The following is a 25,986-nucleotide window of genomic DNA, read 5'->3' on the forward strand; positions in this document are numbered from 1 at the left end:
TCCACAGACACCGGATACCAAAGAACAAACCTTTATGTGCTAAGTTAGTGGGCATCAGCTGTCATCTGGACTGGTAGGAAGTTGGCCAACTGATGGAAATTGCCTCTAACCTTGGAGATGAAAATCCAGGTCTCAAAAGGATATGAGACATCCCTTCTGTCTGAGTCTGTTCTTTCCGCCTGCTTCATGCCACATCTGTGCGTATAAAATGCCAACACATTCACTGACCTGAATGGCAGAGGCATTAACGGAGCTGGCATTTAGGTGTTTAGATTTGTAATCACGAAGGGAACTCACCGAAGATTTTGAAGGTTGATTGTCCTTGTGTGTATTTCCCTACTCCCCAGCCTCTAATAAAATTGGGTGAATCTTTGCCTTGTCATCATGAACATTGGAAGTAACAAATAGAGAGCAGATGCAACAAAACCAGCCAAATATTCAGCACATTCTTATAAGTCACTGAAGGCGTTGCTTTGGTGGCCCATTGTTTGCAAACCTGGTGATGGATGAGCAGGACCTGGGGAGCTTCGCCTGCCTCAAAGCCCTGGAACTGGGCGCAGGCCTGTTTTCCTCTTTGCTTGTTTGTTTTGTTTTGTTTCTTTATTTTAGCTTCCCAGGTGATCGTAACATGCCACCAGAGTTGAAAACCACCACTGTTGCTACCAAGCAATGACTGCTAGTTAGGACAGGAGGACTCAGATTTCATTCTGTCTTAAACAGTACTACACAAAATAAAGGCATAGGCCTGAATATTGAAACCTACTAACATCCCTATTTCCAACTGGTTTCTCTGAAAGGCCATTCCTGGCCATTCTCTGAAATTTACAAAATCACTAGAAATGTGTGTGATATCCCAAGGCCGATCCAGCAGTCCACCCTCATTTTCTTTGAAAGAGCAAGTCCCATTGTTCCTCTCTTGTGAGAATGTTTTGTGAGAATATCAGCCCCTTGAAAAATTCCCTGAGGCTGTGTTTTCCTACTTCGGTAGTATGATACTCACATCCTGACTAATTTAAAAATGTTTCTTCCATTCCTTTGTTTTTCTTTCTCTGTTTTTCTATTTGCATGGTAGTCAGCTTGTTAATGACAACACATGAGATTAAAACATTGATTAGTTTGGGTAGACATGTGCTTAAATTACTTTGAGGAACTTGGGGACAAAGTATTAGTGATTAGAAAAGACAAGCCAGAATAAACGCATTTCCTTCATTGAAGTTGATATAATTATCTTCTGGTACCTCTTTTTATTTTCTCATCCCCAACAATAAGGCATGAGAACACTTCACAGAACCACCTTGACCATATTCATTAATATTAGTCGTTTCACGTAGCCGTCCAGTAATGCCCAACTGGATCTCATAACGTGCAAAATGAAAGTCAAATCTTCTGCCACCTCCGAGTATGCTTCTGTTTACTCATATCACCTTACACAGGGTTCCCAAACTAGAACTTGTTGGAGTTATCATCTACCCAATTGCTCTCAAACATTTCTTTAAGAAACACTTTTTTTATCAAATAAAAGAATATTTACCAACATAGTAAATACATAAAAATATACTTTTGGGGAATATGTTGGGGATCCAAATATCATTACTTTAGCCTCCTGTATCCTCACCAACAAATGAAGATTTATCATAGGAATTGGTGCATGCAGTTACAGAGTCTGAGAAGTCCCATAGTCTGCCCTGTCCAAGCTGAGGAATGAGGAAAGTGGCGGGTTGGGGGGTTGTAATTTAGTCTGAGTCTAGATGCCTGAGAACTGGGCGTCCGAGGACAAAAGCCTTGGTCTCAGTCCAAAAGCTGGAGAACCAGGAGCTGTGATGTCCATGGACAAGAGAAGCTGGCTGTCATGGCTCAAGCAGAGACAGAGAATTTTTCCTTCCTCTGCCCCTTTCTTCTGTTCGAGCCGGGCCTTCAGCGGATTGAATGATGCCCACCCACACTGGGAAGAACAATCTTCTTGAATCAGTCTATGCTGCAAATGCTAATCTTTTCCAGACACATCCCAAAACATATCACAAACACATCCAAAAATAATGTTTTACCAGCTCTTTTGGCATTCCTTATCCCAGTAAAGTGGACGCTTCAAATTAACCATCACACTGTCCTTAAACTTTCTCCATGGAACACTAGGCAGTTTGCAAATTATTTCTCTACAACATCCTCTCTACATCAGTCAGTCACCAAAGCCTCTGATTTTACCTTAGAACAAACACCTGATCTTAGCATTTCTCCTCCCTCTCTACTAAACTTGCCTATCTCTCATCTAGACCATTATAATTTAATTACCTCCTTCCCTCCAGATTTTTGCCCTCTGAGGTCCATTGCCAACAGTTTACTTTTAAAAATGAAGTCATTCTTGTCATATCATTCTGTCTTTAAAGCTGTAGTTGAGCTCATACTTCCAAAGGGATTATGGTCAAACTCCAAGGCTTGATACAATAATTCTTCATATCCTTTTTCTATTTTATTCTCTAGACTCACTCAGTGACACTTTCTTATAGCACATGATGATCTCCTCAACCTTTAAGACTTTGACATCAAGCCCTGGCTGGCGTAGCTCAGTGGACTGAGCACAGGCCTGCGAACCAGAGGATCGCGGTTCGATTCCCAGTCAGGGCACATGCCTGGGTTGCAGGCCAGTTCCCTGCAGGCCAACTCCCAGCAGGGGACGCACAAAAGGCAATCATACATTGATGTCTCTCTCCCTCTCTCCTTCCCCTCTAAAGATAAATAAATAAATTAAATTAAAAAAAAGACTTTGACATCAAAATGTTGAAAACCCACAAATTCATATCTCAGACCTAGAACTTTATCTCTGAATTCCAGTATCTTGCATCCAATTATTTGCTCAGGATCTTAACTTGGGTCTCTAGTAGATATTGAATACCTCAGTAGTTCAAAGCAAAACTTTTGATTATCTCCTATTCAAAATTTGTTTCTCTTAAATTCCTATCAGCTTAGACAATGATCATCTCATCCTTCCAACTGGTTAGGGAACAACATTTTAAAGTCATCCTTGATTCCTTTTTTCCATAATTCATCATCAGTAAATATATAGGAAAGAAATCTCAAATTTTCTGAGTGACTGTAACACATTGCCTTCCCACCAGCAATTATGAAAGTTTCAGTTGTTCCAAACCTGTTTCAACACTTGATTCTGTCAATTAAAATTTTTTTGGGTCATTCTAGTGAGTGTGTAGTGATTCCTCATTGTGTTTTCATTAGAATTTTTGTAATTATTAACAGTGTTAAGCCTTTTTTCAGAAACTGTGCTTATTTGTTTACCCTCTTTAGTGAAGTATCTATTAGAATCTTTTGCCCATTTTTTAAATTGAGTGCTTATTATTTAATTGTGTTAGCTCTTTATATATTTAGGATAGAGTACCTTTATGAAATATTTGTTTAAAAATATTAATTCCTATTATAACTTCTTATCTTATAATTTTTTAAAACCACTTATTAGTTCTAGAAGCATTTTAATAGATTTATTAGTTTATTCTTACCACCTCTGTGTATAACTTTATTCTTACTTTCTAATATATATGTCTTAATACATTGATTTATTGCATTGGCTCAGACCTCCAAAACAATACTTGATTGTTGTTATTGTTTTAATTTTGCTATATCTATGATCTTTTAGGAAATTATTCCGTACTTCTACTGAGTATGGCATTAGGTATATATTTTTCCTAGATGTCCTTAACTAATTTGAGAAAATTTCCTATTACTCCAACTTTGAGAGATTTTCATTATTACTATTATAAATAGGCATCAAATTTGTCAAATTAATTTATGCATTTACTGAAAAATATTCTACAGTTTTAGTTTTTTATTTTGTCAATATAGTATTCTATTGCTAGATTCCATTTGTTAAGCATGTTTGTCTCTGGCTTTGTGAGAGATACTGTTTTATAGATTTACTTTCCTGTAGTACCATTGTTTAATTTATGTATCAGGGAAACTCTGATCTTATAATGCAAATGAAATGTCTTCTATTTTTTAGAAGAATTTGTCTAGAGTTGAAATTTCTTTCTTTTTTGAATTTTAGGAGAAATCACTAGTGATACCATCTGTACCTGAAGTTTTCTGGAATAAACGTTTTAAGCTACAAATTAATTTTGCTGGTGTGTTTTGAGCTATTCTGATTATCTCCTTCTTCTTTAATGTGATTTGATCATTGATATCTTTCAAGGAATTCCTCTGTTTCATATATATGGCAGAAAGTTGTTCACTTATTCTCTTCACAACTGTAGGGTCTGTAGTAAAGTTCACTTTCATGTCTGACATTAGTTACTAGATTTGTTTTCTTTGTTAGTTTGTTTTTCATCAATCTGGATAAAGATTTATCTATTTCATGGATATTTTTGAAGAACCAGTTTTTATTGACATTCATACCTTCTGTTGTGTTCTTGTTTTCAAGAACAAATTCAATCTCTGGAACTCCACCATGACTGGAAGTTAAAGTCTTCTATGTTAAAAATAGCAGCCTTACTGTAAGTATCCACAAATTGTTTTTCAAAAGTCACTGGAGTTTATGTTTCTAATTAAAATAATGTAGAAGGGATAGTAAAAAATAAATCAGGAAGACTAAATGTTGAATTTTTAGGTGGAGTAGATCTGTTAAGCACCCTTAAATAAGAGATATAGAATCATAAATATACTTGTTATATTTCTGGAGCTATGGATTTTCTTCCCCTGACCTCAATTAATTTAACAAATGCTCTCTTGATTGCAAAACACTGCCAAGGATAGGAAAGTAACTAAGGCCTCAAGGCTGCCTTAGAATAGTTCACAATAAAGCAAGAACATTCAATTTAAGGAAATAGCAACAGTGCAGGCTAGAATGAGATTAGTGTCATAAAAATATATGGATAACATATTACAGCATTTCATTTTACTATATTTGAAAAGAGTTTTCATAACTCACAGCTAGAATCAGTCTGAGAATCAAGGCAGGACTCAATATTTTCATTAGAAACTAACTTTTTTTCCTATAATAGAGATGAAGGCATTGAGATTCTAGAAAAAACACCAACTGCTTACTTGCAAAAAACAGAGACTGGGAACAAGATGAAGCAAAGAACTAGAGACAGGTAAGAAAATGTAGGGGAATTCATAAATTATCTTGATAATTATTACTTCATTGTGGACATCTCAATGAGTGTAGTATATCAAATAATTGCCTTAAAAACCCTTTTAAGACAGAATACAGTTACTAAAATAATTTGAATGAGTTCATAGTACCCAATTTAGTCTAGAAACTGTTTTCTAATTACTAAACTATGAAATATTTCGAAGATATCATGACATTATTACCCATCATTTCATCGTTTCCATACTTCATGGGAGTTGTGAGTGTAAATTAGTATTTCTGAGCTGTATCCACCATGTTGATAAGGGGGAAAGCAATTTAACAATTAGATTATTTTTCAAAAGAAAAAACCTTAATGTAAAATTAGACCTGCCTTATGGTACCATTATTGTCATAACCTATTATAAGTGGCAATACCATTTGGCCCTTAAAAGAATGCTGTTACCGATTCAGAACAAATTCTGTGTCGCTAAAGAATACAGTGATCTAAAAAACAGATTGCAAAACTTTGCCCTGCAACAAGTAAAGTATATTTTCAATTGTTCTGTTGTTTGGGAAAGTAATTGTAATGTAATTATTAAGTTTATAAAACAAAAAATAAATACAATGGAAACTTTTTTGTAAAGAAAATATATTTTAAAATGCCTTCTAAAAATACTAAAATATTAGGATTATAAATTTTATATGCCAGGTTATTATTCTGTGATAAAAATTTCAGTTCTGAGTTTATAAATGTTGCCTTCACATGTTTTGTTCACTTTCCAAATGCTTTTAAAAAAATTTAAGTGTGTTGCCACTAGAAGAAGGTACCTACGTTTCAGAGAGTGAGCTCTCTTCTTAAAACTATGTAGAAATGTATGACAATAATAGTGTTCTGAGTGATAGACTAGGTATTTGTGGAAAAATATTGATCATCTAATATAATCCCTTTCTTCATCCTAAAAGATTCCTAATTTTGTAGTAGGGTGGTCCAATTTAGTTTATACACGTGATGTTTCCTCCTGCTGATGACACCCATAGGTTCAGAAAATCACTTGACCATCAGGAGTCAACCAGAGCATAAAGGTTGCTTGGGGCTTTAGGGAAAAATAGTCTCATGGAAGACAGAAAAATAGCACCTTTCCTCTGCATATTGTGGGGAGTGNGTTTGTTTAGATTCCTGTTAATGGTGAGATCATATGATATTTAAGTGTGTTGCCACTAGAAGAAGGTACCTAAGTTTCAGAGAGTGAGCTCTCTTCTTAAAACTATGTAGAAATGTATGACAATAATAGTGTTCTGAGTGATAGACTAGGTATTGTGGAAAAATATTGATCATCTAATATAATCCCTTTCTTCATCCTAAAAGATTCCTAATTTTGTAGTAGGGTGGTCCAGTTTAGTTTATACACGTGATGTTTCCTCCTGCTGATGACACCCATAGGTTCAGAAAATCACTTGACCATCAGGAGTCAACCAGAGCATAAAGGTTGCTTGGGGCTTTAGGGAAAAATAGTCTCATGGAAGACAGAAAAATAGCACCTTTCCTCTGCATATTGTGGGGAGTGGATGTGATTGCAAAGGCATCTCTCCTCCTTCTGAGAATAAAGTACGCCCTTCTAGGAGAGCAGAGCAGAGGAATTTACAGAAAAGAGAGGCAGAGTCACTGGATTAAGTTTCTTCTCCCATGAGATCTACTTCTCAACTTTCTGTCAGATTACTCAGAACAGCCGTAACTTTTTTGAGCCAATTTGATTTGAATTTTCTGTCGCGTGTAGCCAGAGCCTCCTGACTCAGCGGCCAGTCATGATCTCCAGGCAATCTCTTTGCAGGGCAGGCACCCGGTTCACCTCAGGACCCCTCACAGTCACTGTCACGCTTTCTCAGTTGCTGCTTCAAGTTTATTTTTCCAGTCATCATCTCTTAGTCAGAATGATAAAAAGGATGCCCAAAGGAGCTTTTTGAAAATAATTTTTTCTCCTACTTATAGGTATTTGCCTGTTTAAACAGATGGTACTGATGTATAAGTGTGTGTGTATAATACACATGTTGTTTGTGTGTGTGTCTATCTCTGTATAGCTTCATTATGTTTTTCAACAAAACTTTCAAAGACCCAAATGCACTTATCAGGTTTCTCTCAGGAAAACTGGGATATATGGCCTCTGAGTAAAGGGTAGAGTTTTGGTTGTTTTTTTAAATAGAGATAGTTTATAAAATAAAATCAAATCAAGTGACTCCCAGCTCAGCCACTCTCTAGCAATGTACCTGGGGCAAATTATTTCCTCTTTTCTCTTTAGGAATGTCTTTGTTATTAGTAATAATAGGAGTTACCTTACAGTGTCATTTACAGGCTTAAGTGAAATAACATTACATTTCATATCTTGAATTCTAGCACAGGCGATCGGCCAAGTGTTTATTCCCTTCTCTGTTTCCTTTGCTCATGAGAGAAGCTCATGTGACTCTCATCCCTCTACTTGAGGCACAGAATCCCCAAGGCCTGTAATCCTTCCAAAATTAGAAGGTTTAATACTTTATTCTCATAATGATTTCTTTTTTATTTTTACACACAGAGCTGTTTAATTCTTTCTGAATTCCAGGAAAATCACTCAACATCATCACTTGAGTTTATTTTCCTCCAGAAACCTCAGTGACTTCAAAGGGGTCCTAATGCTTCATAGAAAAGGAATCTTGAGCAAACTAACTAAACAAAAGTGATCAATGGAGAAAAATCCAACCCTATCACTGCCTTTTACTATAGCGGGAGAAATCAAATTCCCAAGGCCCACCTAACGTCTGCAAGGTATAAAGATATTTACATTTTATCTTTAACTGAAGCCACCAAGTACTTTGTCTTTCAGGAACACACTGCATATTTATGTGCTAGTCCTAAAGTTTCCATGACCTTGCAGCTTGCTATGAACATATTCCATAGTCTTTGTCTTGGCTAAAGATATATGAACACATTTTACACAGAGCCCAAATGCTAGCCAGACCTTTTTTTTTGCATAAAAGACAGATCTTTCCCTTGAAACTAATTTTCCCCTAAGATATATTACAGAATATGTTACATTTTTCCTAGCTAGCAAGAAAACCGCACTCTATTCAGTATCAAATGTGTGAGTTGATACACTAAGAATTTTCAATAATCTTGGGTTTTTAGACTGGTAAAAGAAATGGAGCCATTTTTAATTTCTAAAAAGTCTGTTTATATTACTAGGACCAGATTAACAAAAACAAAACAGCAACCACAAGCAATATTTTGTATTTATTGTGTGCCAAGTGCTGTGATTTTTTGTGTGTATGTGCATTTTCTCAATTAATCTTTAGAATATTCTGTCAAGTATGTGATGTTGATGTGGCTATTTCGCAAAAGGTATAACTAAAGCTTACTGAGTCTGAGAAATGAGACCAAGGTGATTGGGCTAGAATATAGAAGAAGGGGTTTAAGGTATTATATCTAAAACATGTCTAACTCTAGACACAATATTGTCAATTTGAGTAAGATATACCCTCCAAAAATGGCTAGGTACATGCTTTAGTTTTTAAACATTAGCAAACAATTCGCCTAGTTTGAAATGTGTACGAGGAAATGATGCTGAGAAAATGACAAATGTATTTTATTTAATTTATAAGAATACATGAGATTTCTTTTAGTCATAGGCATTTGCTCATTTGAATAGCATTTACAGACATTTTTCCAAAACAGCGAGTCTTGTATTTCCTTTACATTTCCCAATGATTCTTCCTCATCGTGAAGAGCAAATGGAGAAGCATCAAATGCTATTGACTTATTTTGTTAATTAAATATGGCATTGATTTTCTAGAAGTTTATCTATATTCCATCTTTAAAAATTCAATATTGGACATTTTGTTTAGAGCTCTTTTCAATCTTGACTTCTACAAACTTTTAGTGTATAATTACTGAGCAGAGACCGCATAGAAGATGCTCAAATACTAGAATAATTATTGCCTAATACTACAGTAAAATCTTTTAATCCTAATTCCAGAAACATCTACTTCCACAAAATTTACTTTAATACAACTTACAAAAGGCATAATTAAACCTTTCAGTTAAAAAGAAAATACTTATATTTCGCTTGTTTCACAAATGTTCTTTGTTAATTAAAAGCCATTTGCCCGAATCTTTACATAAACCAATAAAATCCGTGTGAGTGTTGCCCAACATATCTGTAGTACATCTATTTTAGGCAGAGGACCACTATCAGGCTTTATTATAAAATCAACTTTGTATAACTTATGCAAAATCCAACTTACAAGCCAATTTTAAAGCAGGGATTACTGTGAGTTCCAAAAAAAAAAAAAAAACCTGGACTATCTTTTCTCTCTTTTTCTGATATAATCTAATCTTTTGCCACTGGCTCCATAATGTAATGATCAAATTGGATTATGATGCAGTCAAGTGAATTTTATGTGGTATGTTTGAAAAATATCTGTGAAGTTAAGCCTAGCTGTAACTCTCAGCAAGAAATGCCCTACATTAACCATTCCCCTCCAAATACTTATACCAAAAAATCCAATATTCTCAGGACTTCATCCTCAGATTCTGCATGTAACAGAAGAATCCATAGCAGCACCCGAACTGCTGTCCCACTCTGGCAGCTTTAGCACGGTGTGTGCCCTCAAATTGGGTGAATGCGTGAGGATCAACCCAGAGTCCAACAGTCTTACTGCTGGACAGTCTGGGGGATGGCCAGCCTGCTCTTCAATTCTACACCTGAGAAGAGGGGACTCCCCAGGTTAAACTGATCATGCTTCATTCTTAAGGCCACACCACTAAATAGTGGCAGATTAAGGGTTTCCACATGGTCGGCGAGGCTTTAGCTTATCACATAGCTTTCCAATGAAACAACTAGATGAAGGAGAAAGATCTTAAATGTTCTCACCACACACATAAAAAGGTAACTTATGTGAAGGGACAGATTTGTTAACTAACTTTATTGTGGTAATCATTGCACAATGTATACATATGGCAAAACATCACATGGTACTTTTAAGACTTACACAATGTTATATGTTGATTTTGTCTCAATAAAGCTAGAGGAAATACATTTATACTTTTTGTGTTCCTGTTTCCTCTTCTGTAAAATAATGATAATAGTGCCAGTTCCCGAGAAAGTTATGAGTGCTAAGTGAGATAAGATAGGCAAAGGACTTAAAATGGTGCTTTGACCATAATTAGTGCTACCTATATGTTTCTGACAATTTTAAAAAATGAGAAAAATTGTCCATGTTTGTTATTGTTAATGAATAGGATCTTGACACAAATGACCATAATGCATCAAAAATGGTGAACTCTGTTAGCTATTAAAAGATAAGTTACTACAGGATTTTGTAAAAAGTAAAATATTTCAGGCAGAAAGGTGATGAGAAATTTTAAGGAAGGAGAGTACATTGAGAAAAGCCAAGTGAAGAGGTAAAAAAAAGATCTATGAACTGATGGGAAATGAGAGCCCAATTGTACATAAGCTGTGGGTGTATACAATACCATGGATTCCAAGTTGCGTAGAGAACAGGAAATAAATGATACAAAATTAATTACTGTACTATCGTCGTCTCTAGCTAATAACAACATGGAGATCAACCCTGCTGTGAAGTCTCTCTGGACGTATTTGTTTGCATTTGGCAGAAATTAGGGAAGCATAGAAGCAGGAAAAAAAAAGATAACACACAATAAAGTTTGTGCCTTTGGAGGAACAGAATTTGGTATTACTTTGTCACTGCAGGCAGCAGGGTGTGAAGCCAGTAAGAAATCAAGCCACTTCGTGACGTCAGTTATTCCTAATTTGGAGAACTGAGTGCATCTTTGACTTGTGTGCGAGGGCTGGTCATTGATTAACCTGCAGGGGTGTTTCCTAAGGCGCTCCTCTGGCCTGATGACTGTGAACAGCAATGCCTTGTCAGGTTACTCTTTGTTTAGTGTTTCTGTTTTATTCTCTTTCTTCAGAAGATGCTGAATTAAAATCTTCCTGAACTAGGTTAGAACCCAATTTAATAATTTCCAGAGTATTAGACACATCATTTTTCTGATTTCATCTTTCAGCTTTGGAAAAGCAGATGTAACATTTTGGAGGTTTCCTAGATACAGAGAAATGTTTTAATCTCATGTCCTCAAATTGGAATAAATGGCACCAAGAGCAATCATTTTGACAATAAAAATAAACTGTTCAGTCATTACATAGTCGTAATTAGACTTCAATTTAAATTAAATATTAACTTATGTTGTGCTGCTATGAACATTGGAGTGCACAGGTTCTTTTGGATTGGTGTTTCAGGATTCTTAGGGTATAACCCCAGCAATGGAATTGCCGGGTCAAAAGGCAGTTCCATTTTTAGTTTTCTGAGGAAATTGCATACCGTTTTCCATGGTGGCTGCACCAGTCTGCACTCCCACCGACAGACTACTAGGGTTCGCTTTCCCCCACAACCTCTCTAGCACTTGTTATTTGTTGATTTGTTTATTATGGGCATTCAGACCAGTGCGAAGTGTTCATAGCCCCACAATTACAATAGCCAAGTGCTGGAAGTAAACTAAGTGTCCATCATGTAAATGAGTGGATAAAAAAACTATGGTACATTTACACAGTGGAAAACTGTGCAACAGAAAGAAAGAAGCAGCTCCTTCCTTTTGCAACAGAATGGATGGAACAGCATGGAGCCTTATGCTAAGTGAAATAAGCCGGGCAATGAAAGACAAATACCATATGATCTCATCTATAAGTGGAATCTAATCAGTAAAACAAACTGACAAAATGTAACCAGAGACATGGAAATAAAGAGCAAAGTGACGATAACCAGAGGGCAGAGGGGAGAGAGAGAGTGGGAGAAAATAGGGGAAGGGCCATCAGGGACCATGTATAAAGGACACATGGACAAAGCCAGAGAGGGTAGGTTCAAGGGTGGGAGGTGGACATGGGTGGGGTAGAGGGAAGTGGGGTAGGAAAAGGGAGACAACTGTTTCAAAAAACAATTAAGAAATGATAAAAAAGATAATGTAAATAATTATTTAAAATAAAATAAATTAAATATTACCTTAAAAGAAAACACCACCAGTGCAGATCTATTTTCAGGGTGTAGGGAGCTTAAAGGGACATTTCATATCTGATAAAATTAATAGCTGTTGTGCAACCTAAGGAAATGACCAATGTTCTGAGGTTGTCATGAAGAGAAATAGAAAGAATCTGGTTTCTGATGACCAACTCTGCCCCTACAGCCTCTATGTGTGTTTACTTGGGCCTACCATGTCCTGCAAGTCTCATTGTCTACTTCCAGAAGGTTATCAAGATCTTTTCTCTTTTTAAATATTTTATTTATTTATTTTTAGAGAGAGGGGTAGGGAAGGAGAAAGAGTGGGAGAGAAACATCAAAGTGTGGTTGCCTGTCATGTGTCCCCTACTGAGGACCTGGCCTGCAACCCAGGCATGTGCTCTGACTGGGAATTGAACCAGCGACCCTTTAGTTCATAGGCCCGTGCTCAGTCCACTGAGCTACACCAGCCAGGGCAGATCTTTTCAAAAAATAAGTACAGGTTTTTTCCTAAGATGGGTTTGGATATCATTTCTTAAGAGTCTAAAGCTAAAAATGACCATCCCATCTACAATGAAAATGTATTAAAATTTTACTGTGTGCCAGGTATACTTCTAAACTTTTTACACAAATGATCTTATGTACAACCCTGGAATCATGCACTAAAGTAATTCCCATTAAACTGTGGAGTGACAGTCCCCTTTCAAAGGGGACTTTAGGTTCAGCCAAGTTTAAAGAATTTGCCTGTGATCAAACAATGCATCTGAGTCAACACCAAATTATATATTTTTTTAAAAATTTTCTCTTAGATTAGTTGTTTAATATTGAAAATACACAAGACTAATTCCATATGCATCTCTTTATCTCAATATGGAGTATTCACTCCCCATCAGTTACCATCTTTTCAAGAATTGTGTCTGTATTTTGGATGCCAGCTAAGGTTTCTCTGTTTTGTTTTGTTTTGTTTTTTTCAGTTTTAAATTAAAATGACTTCAACCCCTTATTTCACTTCCTCTGAGAATTCTAATGCCCTCTCCAAAGTTTTCTCCTGGTATTATCTGTCCTTCCGTTATTGACACTTCGGGATTCTCTCATTCCCATGAGTTATCTCTTACTTCTTTACAGTTATTGTCAACTCAGTTGGAGAAATTGGCCCCATTATGATATTTGTGCAAATTTCTGATAAAAGGCATGGGGTACACAAAAAATGTCACTAAGGTTTTGGAATGATTGTAAAGGTTTTCCTAAAGCAATGAAGAAAACATAAAATTAAGTATTAGGTTTTTTTTTTTAAACAAGTCTTTCTATCACTCTACTGCCAGAAATCTCTTATGGACACTCTGGCCTTGCAGGATCGTTCGCCTGTCCTGTTGGTCACCGCTGTACACACTCACACTCCTTCTCATTGTTTCCCTTCTCCTTTCTATGTTTATATATATTTATTATACAGAGTATTTTAAATACACTGTTTAAACTGGTGTTTGATATTCTGCCTCTAACATCTCAATTTCACATTAAACTTACTTAGCCAGGCATTCTTTTTACCAAAAACTTTTTTTGCCCCCAAATGTAACCTTGTGCCAGTTGATAACATAATTACTTTAAAGAAAATCTGCTATTCATCCCTAGAAATTTTTCCCTAATGCTTTTCCGAGGGCTGGTGTGCAGAATTGAAACAGGAAGCAATATTTGCATGTCCACTTAGGCAAATAGCTAAACCAACATGGACAGATAATAAAATGTTAAGACATGTAATATTGCTTGAAACTAAATTTCTGGGGGAAGGGGGTTTTAAGAGGACTAAATGGTAATGGAAAAATATAATAAATACTAAATAAAATTTAAAAAATTTAAAACATAAAAAAATAAATGCACCTGGGTCATTAATTCTTCAATATTTATACACCTAGATGCTGCTGCCATTGCCGTCCTCAGCCCCTCAGGGACCAGCTGTACTATCCATTGGAACATAAGCTTTTTAAAAATGTGTATAAAGATAAAAACGAAAAAAATGTTGGCCCCTTATTATCAAACAAAATTGATAAAAATGTTTTATTAGGCACATGCTTTATCATAAGTACAAAGCAAGACAGACCATTTACATTCTTTTCAATTCCCCATACTAAACTGAGAGATAAGAACTATTGCCACCGGACGACTGATAAGGGAACTAAACCTCTGGCTGGTTAAGCAAGTTGCTTGGCACGCAGCTTTTAAGTGATAAAGCCAGAATTTCCCGCCAGATCTGTTTGATTCTAAACTCATGTAATTCTATTTGGTGATTCAGAGCACAGCCATCCTTACCCCATCTCATTTCCAATACATCTTATTAAGAAGGCAGAGATAGCAAGTGAAGCCATCTTGCTGAGCCTCTGTTCTTTAACATGGAGTGTGGTAACAAAATTAATCGCTTCCAGGACTGAAAAAACACATGCAAAAACTGCTTTACATTTCACAAGGTTAAAGGAAAACAGAAAAACAAACAAAGAGGAGGCAGAGTGACAGATGCTGAGACAGATTGTGTCCCTTCTCCGCAGCCTCAGACTAGAAAAGAATGAAAAGAACAGGGAAAAGGGAGAAAAAGAAAGAGAGAGGGAGAGAGTGAAGCCTGACCTATTTGCACGGTGGGCATTTTAGGCCTCCCCTGGCAGAGCTGATACCTGGCTTCCCTAAAAGCACAGTGCGCATTGCAAATGTCCCATTCTCTGCCTTACACCTCCCCTGTTGGCCGGAATAGGATCACTGGCTCCATGCAGACCCTTTCAATGTTTAATGACTCCGTATTTCACTATTTGGTTGCAATTGTCTAAAACAAATCTCATGCCTTCCTCTGTCTCTGAGTGAACTGGGCTTGGTAAGATGCTCAGGAAATACAATGTAAACATTTAAAAGTGTCCCTTTTCACTTCCTCATTTCTGAGGTGTTTGGAATTCTTCTACCCAGTTTTCCTGTGGGATACTGCTAGTTGGTATCTGGCTTTACCTACTTACCTACTTACTTACTTTGCCCTTGATTTATTTTGTTTACTTTTACAAGTCTCAAAAAGAAAAAAAAATACTCTGGGGTTATAAAATGAATACAAGGCTAAGAATAATATTAAGCAAAACTGAAAATGCTCATCTGAGTCAGTAGGATGCTAAAACATCTGGCTGCATATAAAAAATGTTGGCAATCACTCTTGAGTAAATGTATTGAGGTTTCGTTGTTTTGTGCTATCTCTGGACTCACCAAATCTATAAGTTGGTTACACTGGTGCAGTATAAACCCAGCTGTAGATTGATTTCCATCCTGTAGAGTACTTGAAATCCGTAGTTACTAGATCATGCTTTAAATAATGTCTAGAAATGAGGTGGTGGGAAGGAGTCAATAGTTGTTGAACACTAGTTGAAAATTACACTATGATGTAGATGTTATTCACAACTTGAAGCTGAAAAGTTTAGAGAATGTAAGGAATTCATCAAAGTCCTGGCTGGTCTGGCTGAGGTGGTTGGAGAATCATCTCCTAACTAAAAGGCTATGGGTTAGATTCTCAGTCAGGGCACAAGGCTAGGCTGCTAGGTTCATCCTTTGTGCAGGTGTAGGCATGTTTGATGTCCCCTGGCCGGTTGCACAGGATCCCCTGATTGAGGCTTTTCTCTCCCATCGATGTTTTTCTCTCTCCCTTCCTCTTTCTCTAAAAGCAATGAAAAAAAATGTCCACGGGGGAGGATTAAAAAAAAGAATTGATCTACAGAGTTAATTACATATGGAGTTGAATTTAAGATTTCATCTGTGAAACTTCAAAACTGTGCTTTTCCCACTATGCCAATACAATGCTGAAAATCATGTTGCGGAGATTACTTAGAACTAAATTTAGTGAATGTTTATTTTTCAGTCATTTCATAAGGATCATTTCAATGCACAGTAGGTGAGCAAAGTGCACATACTCCTCAATGGGTAAAATAAAAATGACTATGAATGACAGTATTTCAATGCATCACCTATTCCAGGATAATTTAGAAGACTCTACTCAGAGTTGAAAATCTTAAACCAACAATTGGAGACCTCAGGAAGCAAGCTTCCTAGGATACAGGGGAAACTAGTGTGACAGCTTCCTCGTGTGTATGAGGCACTAGTATTCATTTCACTCTTTTTAAGTGCCCAAAACACGAGAAAGTGCTAGCATTCTACATATATTACATCCCTTAATATTAACAATGACCTTGTGTGGTATGACACATTACGAACCTCATTTTATGGTGAGAAAAGTGAAGTTGGATAGGAGTGAGGCTGGAATTCAAACCCGTCTTTTGTCCACATGCCGGACGGCACATCCAAAGCCAGTAGCTTTGACAAATAAGTTCTGCTCAGAGCAACTCCACGGTTGCTTCCCAGACCAGGAAGTGAGCAGAGAATTTTCATCACTTGAAAGATGAATTCAGGAGGTTCCTTCCTTCTTTAATTAAGTCATTCCTCAGCCAGTGCTAGTGTTTGGCCAGCCTTCCACAGTCTCCCAGCCCCATCGTGTTGATGCACAGGTCAACCAGCAGAATCATTTTCATCCGACAAGTTCCAATTGAACTTGTTTCCCCGGATCATTAAGCATATTGGCATTTACATTTACAACTATTTTCTGCCTTGTTGGTTTCCTTCTACTCCATCCACAAATTAATAAGAACATAAAGAGGACTGGGTTAATGTCTTTCCGCACACCGCCGCCAGCCTTCTTGAGGGCAGATCGTGAAACTTCGATGTTCAAGGAGAAAGCCTGGGAACAAGCTGAACTCCAACTGGAGTCAAGATTCATCCATGTTTTCGGACTTGGAAACTATGCCGATATAAACAAATCGCAGATTTGTAAAATCAAATTTGCTTTAGATATTGTCAACGTGGCCTTATTATCCACAGCCCTCTAACCTGAGGTTCTCAGCCTCAGCACTATTCACATTTGCAGATGGAGAATTGTTGAGACTACCTTGTGCACTGGTGCCGTTTAACAGCATCATTGTCCTCTATCCACTAGATGTCAGTAGCATCCTCCATCCTCTCCCCACCCCTTGTAGTGAAGATTGTCAAAAACGTCTCCAGACATTGCTGAATTTCTTCCTCTTGCTTCTCTAGGCTATTCTACTGGACCTCTGAAATGATCACAAGTCTTGAAGACCACATTCTCTTTGTTTCAGGGATAGAACTAAAGCCTCGGAAGATGAAATGAGCTGCATAAAGACTTGCAAAACTTTTTCTTTAAAATTCACTATCTGAAGTGAGAGTCACACGAACACAGTAGAAACAATATTTCAATTGCTATTAGGTTTAGTGGAGAAGATATTGAGTCCTCTGCACTTACCACACAGTCGTTCCCCTGTGGGTACTGTCCCCTCCTCTGTTGTTTGACATGTTTGCATTATCGCTGTCATCTTGCCCAGATTTGTTTTCAAGGATTAACTCTTCTTGGTTCCCCAGTGTTTCTTTTTGCTAGGTCTTGAGATACTATCCGTCAGTTCCAATTCATAAAATACCTTAACATTTTTAACATGATCTCATTGTTTGTTTACTTACACATCCTTTAATTCCTTGAGTACCCTGGAAGTGTAAGGAAAAATAACCTAGTGCATATCTGGTACCCCACAGTATTATAACTCACTACATAGACATGTTAGTTCCTTAAGTCTTAAACAATTTGATGAATGGTCTTTTAAGTGCTGTATTTTATGCTGAATTCCTGCTTGAGAGTGTTTCAGAACTATTTGGGGAACTTATTTAGGGTTTTGGAGTGGCTTTGGAACGCTCTTACTTTCCCATTTGTGATATCTGAGAATGCGGTAGCCAAGACATTTATAGGAATACATTAGAAATGGCAAAACAGAATCCCTCTGCTCATTTTTCTAAAAGCATCCTGGATCCTCACACTTGTCAGAGTTTCCCTACAACCTCTTTTCTTCCCCTGAGAATTTGCTTGCCTTTAGTAACCACCTATACTTTGATCTTGAACCTGATGCCAATGAAAGTGTAGGTGGAAGTTTTGAATCATGGATCTAAATTGTTTGATTGTCTTCCCATCAAGATTGGGGTCTGTGTCCCTTCCCTTTGAATCTGACTATTTTGACGGATAGTTTTGGTGGAAGTGATGCCATATGACTTCTGAGGCTAAGTCCTAGGTCATGTCATGTCTGCCTTTGTATCTCATATTACAATGCTCATTTCTAGACACTCCCTCTTGAGACATTTTATCTGAGAACCCAGTGTCCACGTTGTAAGAAGCCCAAGCCATGTGAGGTCCTGTGTAGTTGCTCTGGTCAACAGATTACCAAGATGGAGACAGCTTTGAGTAATCTTACCACAGGGACACAAATACATGTGAGTGAAGGAGCCCATTTGAACTTGAATCTTCCAGCCCCAGATATTTTAATTTATAGCTATGTCAGTCACTCTCAGCTCTTAGATTGTATAACTCATGTCCCAGACACCATGGAGTGGAGACCAAACATCCCCACTTTTTAAAATCTGGATTCTGGACCACAGAGATTATGAGTTTAATAAAATAATGTCATCTTGTACCACCAAGTTTTTGAATGCTTTGTTATCATCCATCGATAACAGGGTCATTGCACATATGCTGGTCCATTCCCTCTGGGTTTTGCTTTCTAATAGTTGATCATGGAAAATATCTGAGATGATCAGAAAGTTTCATAAATTTTAACCTAGTTAAAGTAGGAGAAACCTTTTTCTAGAATATACAATTTGAAGATGACCATTTAGAAAATTACTTGGTCATAAGAGAGTTCCTGTCAGGCCACTTTTCAAAATATACCTAATCACTATAAAAATTTCCAAGGATATAGGAGGAAAAGAAGAGGTAGGCTCTAAGAGATATGGATAAAGGACAAATGAAAACATAAGTAGAGAGAAACGTTTTGAAGTTAACAAGAAAACTGTACAACTTTCTATTGCAAGTATTGACCTGAACAAATGAAACTGACTTGTAAATTAAGGTGCAATTAGGTTTGAATTATACTCTTCAAATTATGCTCAACAAAATGATACTTCCCACAAAGTAAACATGAATTGTATACCCACTTGTACACATTGTGATGGCTAAATGTTTGTCCAGATGTTGCTGTGAAGCTACTGTTTGACGTACTTAACATCTACAGTCAGTTTACTGTAAGTAAAGATCAGTCTCAATACTTAGGCGGGTCTCGTTCAATAAGTTGACCTTAAGAGCAAAACCTGGTTTCCCGAGTTAGAAGAAAATCAGCCTCAAGATTACACCATAGAAATTCCGCCTAAGTCTCCTGCTGTCATCGGCCCCGCAGATTTTCAACATGCCGTGTCCAACAATTGAGTGAGCAAATTCCCCCAAATCTCTATCTCTTTCTCCTTCTTTCTCTTTTTTTATACACACAGATACACACACATTTTCTTTCTCTGCAGAACCCTGACTGATACACACACGAATACAACATGCACACTTATAGACACACTATATACACACATGGGCATACCACATATATAAGCACTGACATTAAATATGAAAAACATTAGCATAAGCCAATATGAATAATATAGGAATGTCTCCAAAAGTTACTATGCATGCCACCATATACACGGCTTACCAAACTTTTTTTACCAAGGAACATTTTTGTGACCAAACAAACTGTGAAATTTGTATTAAATGAGAAGCATTTTGAGAAATTCTGGGTTAGCAACCTGAGGGAAGCTGGGAAAGTGTGGAGTACCTACCATGGGAAAGTGATGAGGTAGATCACACATGACTCAAAGAGCAGTGCTGCCCCAGAGAGTCTGGGAGCACAAATGTTGTGCAATCAGTTGGCCTACTTTATGACTTTCTTCTTAGAAACAGTAGATAGTGGGAGTTACACACCTCTTGGTATCAGCTATAGGTACAGTATAAAATCCAAAGGGTATGTAACCTAAATCCAGAAACCTGGTGCAATCATTATTGAACTTCTCCTTCATCACTTTGCATCATAAACATGCAAAAGCAGATCATTATTCCTCTTAATTTCTCTGAACTTGGTATCTTTTCCTCAATCCATCTTGCTTTATAAATGGGTCCCATCATTTTTAAGCTGAATGTATTTATTTAAGAGTTTGATAGATTTCCCTCAGTCTAGTTATCAGAGGATGCTCCTTGCTGTAGCCATAGTGATATTTCTAGAACATAAATATGATCTTATTACACTGAGGCTTAAAACCCATTACTTTCAACGTGATGGGAAGATCCAAATTCAGAAAGGCTCACTAATGGGTACCTGATGCCACCCTTCCCAGTCCTCCGTCCGCCTTCTCCCTTACCGTACCCCCTCGTGAACCGTAAACCCAAACACAGTATATGGAATACAGTTCCCTAAGTCAAGATGCCGAGTTTGCATGTCTTCCTGTCTCATGTAAGATTTGTCCATGGCTCAGGATGCTAACCACTGAGCCATCGAGGTGCAAAGCCATGTCTAAAATGTGTACTCACAGTTATATGAGCGAACAAAAAATAGACCTAAGAAAGTGGGGGCTTCTGCAGTCACTACTTCTTGTAGGGGACAGAGGACTTAGACATTTATTTCTAATTTAAAAACATGCATAAAACATACGCCCTAATTGTGGAGTATCTGCAGGGTTCAATTTGTTAGGATCAGGGGCTCCTAAGTGATGCCATGTCTCCATTTCATTCTTCATTCTTTTAATAATACATTTTAAAATATTTGCTAGTATATTCTGAAGCTATATAGCATAGAGTACAGCTTCTGTAATCGAAATAATCACATGCATACATATGATAAAAAAGTGACAATGTATTACACTCACAAAAAAGTTAAACTATAAATCATTTTGCTACCCAACCAGTTACTTTTCAGAAAATAACGTTTTGTTATCATTGTAATATGAATTATTTATTTAGAAATTTTTAAATATAGATGCACTCAAAGAAGAAAAAAACTTGTCCATACATATATTTTTTGAAAAATAACCATTACTAACATTTTGTTTCAGTTTATATCATTTTATCACATTCTTTATACAAATATAATTTTTTTGTATTAACAAAATTACATTAAACAGTAATGTTATCTAATAAACTGTTTTATCTGGAATAAAATATACTGTGTTTATCTTTCCATATTATCACATATTTTGTCATAGAATAATTTTCAAAGGCCTCATACTGCTGTATAATATGGAACTACTGTCATTAAATAATTAATTTTCTATGCCTAGATACTAAGTTTTTTTCACTGTTGTTTTATTATAAAATTAACCTAGAAGATTCTTATAGCTATGTCTCTGTGTACAAAAGGCCCCTTTCCCCTTTCAGACTGATTCCTAGAGGAGGAATTGCTCAGTCCAGGGCTATTGAAGTTCAGACACACTGATAATGCAATGCCACATTTCTCTTCAGAAGTGCTGTAACAATCTTCATTACCATCAGCAAGGTATGGGACTGCCCATTTTCTATAATATTGACAGACTTAGCTGTTTAACCATTTCTAAAACGATTTTTCAATGACTATTTGTAGCCAATTTTCCTAAGACCTTGTTTTTGCTGCCCTGGTTTTCTTTTTTTTAATACAAGAAACATTGGTATGAAAAATATAATTAGTAAGAAACATAGCTCACTTCCCAATGAGCCTAAAAGACAGGGGCAATGTGGAGAGGAGGGGATCTTGCAGAATGTCTAGGAAAATTATCACAAAGAGAATTAAGAACTCAGGTACGTGATTTTACAATGTTCATGGCTGTTATTTTTTAGCTAGTTAGATGGTATGGAAAATATCAGGGCATCATATGTGTGAGTGTGTGTAGTGTATGCATATTTTTAAAAATTTTGGTTAGCATAAATTAACTGTGTTAGAACAGGCTTAAATTCACAATCAGATACTAAAGAAAATGCTATGGTAAGATATTAGGTTATAAAATGAAAACATTCCACAGTATGTTTAGATTCGACTAATAGTCCAGTAGATGAAGCAGAAAGAAAGAAAAGGAATACATTGAATTAAGTGATTGTAAAAAATTCATGAGAGAAATAGTGATACATCTACACAGGCTTGTAAGCAGGACCTATTTAGCTAAGCAAGCTGACATTGATATTCAGCTGACTGGGAGATTAAACCAACAGCAACAACAACAAAAAAAAACCCCTGACTATTATTCATGGAGGGCTATAAAGCACAAGACTACGCCCGTGTCTGTTTTTACATTTACACTCCCTCACTTCGCCCATTCTCACTATGCCCATGTTAATTCTACTGGGCAGCTTTTACATTTATCTTTCAATTTTCTCTAGGTCGCTGCTAAGGAGCGCTTTTATCAAGTGGATGTAATTACAACATTCAAATCTTATCACTGTCATCATTTTCCTCTCGAGAAAATAAGACTGTTTTATTTCAACAAAACCTTGCGTGCGAGATGAAGAGCCAGCTCCAGAGTTCTCTGTATACAGAAAATAAATATTACATAGAAGCATTTCCTTTCCCCTGGGAGTGGCCCAGAGGGAGGCAGGGCAACCTACCCTGCCCATTCAGCTCAGGTCAGGGCTTGTCAGGGAAGCAAGAGCCAGACATGTAATTACTTCAACAGGAGAGGGTAACAGCAAAGAATAAAAAGGAAGTATTAGCTGAGGAGGCTTTACTCCTCCTCCAGCAAAACTGGTCATCCTAATAAAAATATAAATAAGCGAATCAGGGAGGAAGCGCCAGCAGGTCTGACAAGGCACTGTCATGGGGCTGTCCATCACTTATTTAAAGACGTATAATCTTTTCTAACAGCATAGTGTTCAAGGTAAAAGGACCGGGATTCGTGAGAAGAGAAACTGACTCATGACAAAGCCTTGGTTCTTTAAACAGATCTTTTTTTTTTCTTTTTAAAGTTTTTTTTTATATATTCAGAGAGAGAGGGAGAGGGAGAGAGGGGAAGAGAGAAAGATGCCGATTTGTTATTCCATTTATTGTGCAGTCATTGGTTGATTCTTGTATGTGCCCTGACCAGGGATCGAACTGCAACCTTGGGATATGGGAATGATGCTCTATCCAGCTGAGCTGTCCAGGCAGAGGCCAGGAGGTCTTTTTTTTAATGCAGATTCTAGCTCCAGTTCTCAGGGTCTTTCCCTTGCAGCAGCTGGGTGGAGGAGATACAGAGGGGTGGCTTGCTTTAGATTTACCCTAAAGAAACACAACCCCTGGTTTCACATTCATCACTAAGTTGTATTTTTCATGACTAGGATGGAGTGTAACTGTTTTTCTCCCTTTCTTTTTTACTTTTTAATTCTTTAAAGCACACCAGCCAGCATCCTAGCAATTCCCAAGTCCATGTGCATGTGTCTGTGACTGCCCGTGGGAGTGTATGAGATTTACCTGTGTGTGTATACTCTGACAACAATGCCATACTTGACCACACTGTTCTCTATAGCATACAGTCTGTCGTAGAGAACACCAATCAGAAACCTGAATTTGGTAAAGGGTCTCTTTTTCCTCTTATGGAAATGCAGGGGTTGTTTAGTGTTGCTGTGTGATCACAAATTCGTAGCTTTATGAGGTTTGTCCAGAAGATATCCAGCCATGTAATATGAAAAATAGACACATTTACTGAGGAAGATATAAGATGCAAGAAACAGCCCTGGCTGGTGTAGCTCAGTGGATTGAGCTCGGGCCTGTGAACCAGAGGATCGCGGTTCGATTCCCAGTCAGGGCACATGCCTGGGTTGCAAGCTGGTTCCTTGCAGGCCAACTCCCAGCAGGGGATGCACGAAAGGCAACCATACATTGATGTTTCTCTCCTTCTCTCCTTCCCCTCTAAAGATAAATAAGTAAATAAAATCTTTAAAAAAAAAAGATGCAAGAAACATTGGACATAGGACAATGATGCCTCAGTCCCCTTGAAAGTAGGCACCTGGGGACCTCACACAGTTCTCCAAATTGCCATCAGCTGCCCCATCGTATTTTCCTGAATCTCATCAGCAGTCTGAAATCTCTTCCCTTTCGAAGGTGATTTTAGTTTTGGGAAAACCAGAAGTTGCAGGACACCAAATCTCGCCTTTAGGGGGGCTGAGTTACCTGGGTGATTTGATGTCTTAACAAAAAACTGCAGGAGACATGATAGATGAGCAGGCAAATTGTCGTGATAAAGCTGCCAATCACCAGTTGCCCATAGTTGCAGCCTTCCGAATCATCCAAATAGTTTCCGTGGAGGAATATTCAAGCTTCATGCAAAATTGGATGCAGATTTTGCATGAAGCTTGAATATTCATCATATTCAAAATGAATATTCAGTCATTTTGAATGTGATGACCACACAGTACACATGCTCACTCAACAGCATCTGCTGTCCCCACTGACTAGTACAGTGAAGTTATCAGTGATCACAACAGTGCACATTCTAGTCCACTCTCCTTAGCTGCCAGGTACATCAATGTCGTGCAAACCATTCTCGTTGTATTAACAATGGCTGGACTTTTTCTGGACAGACCTTGTACTGCTCAGATTGTAACACTGAAATCAGGCTGTCATGAATACTTGCACTCTGTGATTCTGAAAGAACATTTTAATTAAAGGGCTGTTGGGGGCAATGGTGGAGCTGTGTGGTTGCCGCAGGGAAGGCCAGAGAGCTGCTTTCAGAATGTCAAGGTATCCCATAGCCACAAACACATCATGCTATTTAAGTTATATCTTTTACCCACTGCAGTTGGCAACCATCAGAATGCAAAGGAAACCAGGAGGGGGTGAAAAACGACATCTTCTAAAAAGGGCGAAAGGATTGATTTTTACATCAGTCGTTTGAATGAGTGACTCTCTCCAGAGGGCTCGGAAAGGAGGCTCCTCTCTGAATGCTAGGAGTGGCTGTGGATTTGAATAATGGATTAGGAAGGGCACAAACATCACGATCTTCAGATTTCTCCCGCTGAATCAGGACAGCTTGTCCAAAGCACCTGGGAGAAAGCTATTCTTCACCTTGGAAACGCTGCGACAGGGGGCCCGAATAATGACATTACAAGAGGGAGCAAGTCCCCAAAGACCAGGGCGGCATGAGGCTGGGCTAGAATGATCAGAGGCCGTTAGCGGTAGGTGGGTGGGCCTCTGAGCACTTTTCTGTTTGTCATTTGTTTCCCCTAGGGCGGCTGCGTGGGGGCAAGACATTGTACATTCCGAATGCTTGAAGGAGACCAGGTTGTGGGGGGAGGAGGATCCTAATTATATTCCGACTAGAGTCTTGGATGGTGCTGTCCTTAGAGACCCTCATGTTGCCAGCCTATTACTTATTTCTGAATGCTTGTTATTTTAGGAGAGGTGCCTGATTTGTGTGACTTCTGAATGGAAGCCTAAAAATCACCTCTCAAATAAAATAACAGCAACAATAATAATAATACTGTTCCGTCTACAGGAATGGGAAATCATGATATAACCCACTCTTATATCTTAGGAAAGGATTATATATTTAAAATAGGCAACCCAAACTATCCTAAACAATCCAGGTCTCCAGCACTTTCTCTGAAGGGTTAAAGGAAACATTTACCTTGGGAGGTGATGGGGAAAGCTGTGGGGAAGAGTTGGCTGCCCGACAAGAGGAGGACAAGACAGTGAGTGGGAGGGAGCACAACCAAGACATTTTTCTGGTCAATGAACACCAGCAAACAATTTCAGGGATGGAAGCAGACATCTTCCATCTCCTTCTAAACAAAAAATGGAACGAGCAGCCGTATGTGAGGCTATGTAAACAGGACCCTTCTGATCCCAGGAGTTAACAAAGACAGTGCCAGGAAAATGAGTCATTCCGGCATCACCACGAAAGCCAAGGCAGAGGTTGGGGCTGAGTCACATGAGAATAAAATCTAAACTCCTGTCCCTGCCTCCTTGTCCAGCTCCCTGGATGGTGCAGGC

General features: G+C 37.8%; 1 long non-coding RNA gene across 1 annotated transcript in view; it reads left to right on the forward strand.

Annotated features, from left to right (window-relative positions):
• Positions 1-4,411: 4,411 nt before the first annotated feature.
• LOC118983127 (uncharacterized) overlaps positions 4,412-25,986 on the forward strand; it is a 44,723-nt gene continuing 23,148 nt past the window's right edge. The window contains exons 1-2 of the long non-coding RNA XR_005065654.1: positions 4,412-4,496; positions 5,004-5,096. This is a non-coding gene — a long non-coding RNA (uncharacterized LOC118983127). The remainder of the gene's footprint in view (positions 4,497-5,003; positions 5,097-25,986) is intronic.

This window comes from Sturnira hondurensis, unplaced genomic scaffold (assembly GCF_014824575.4).
Source record: "Sturnira hondurensis isolate 20B ecotype Veracruz unplaced genomic scaffold, ASM1482457v3 Scaffold0002638, whole genome shotgun sequence".
NCBI classification, from domain to species: domain Eukaryota; kingdom Metazoa; phylum Chordata; class Mammalia; order Chiroptera; family Phyllostomidae; genus Sturnira; species Sturnira hondurensis.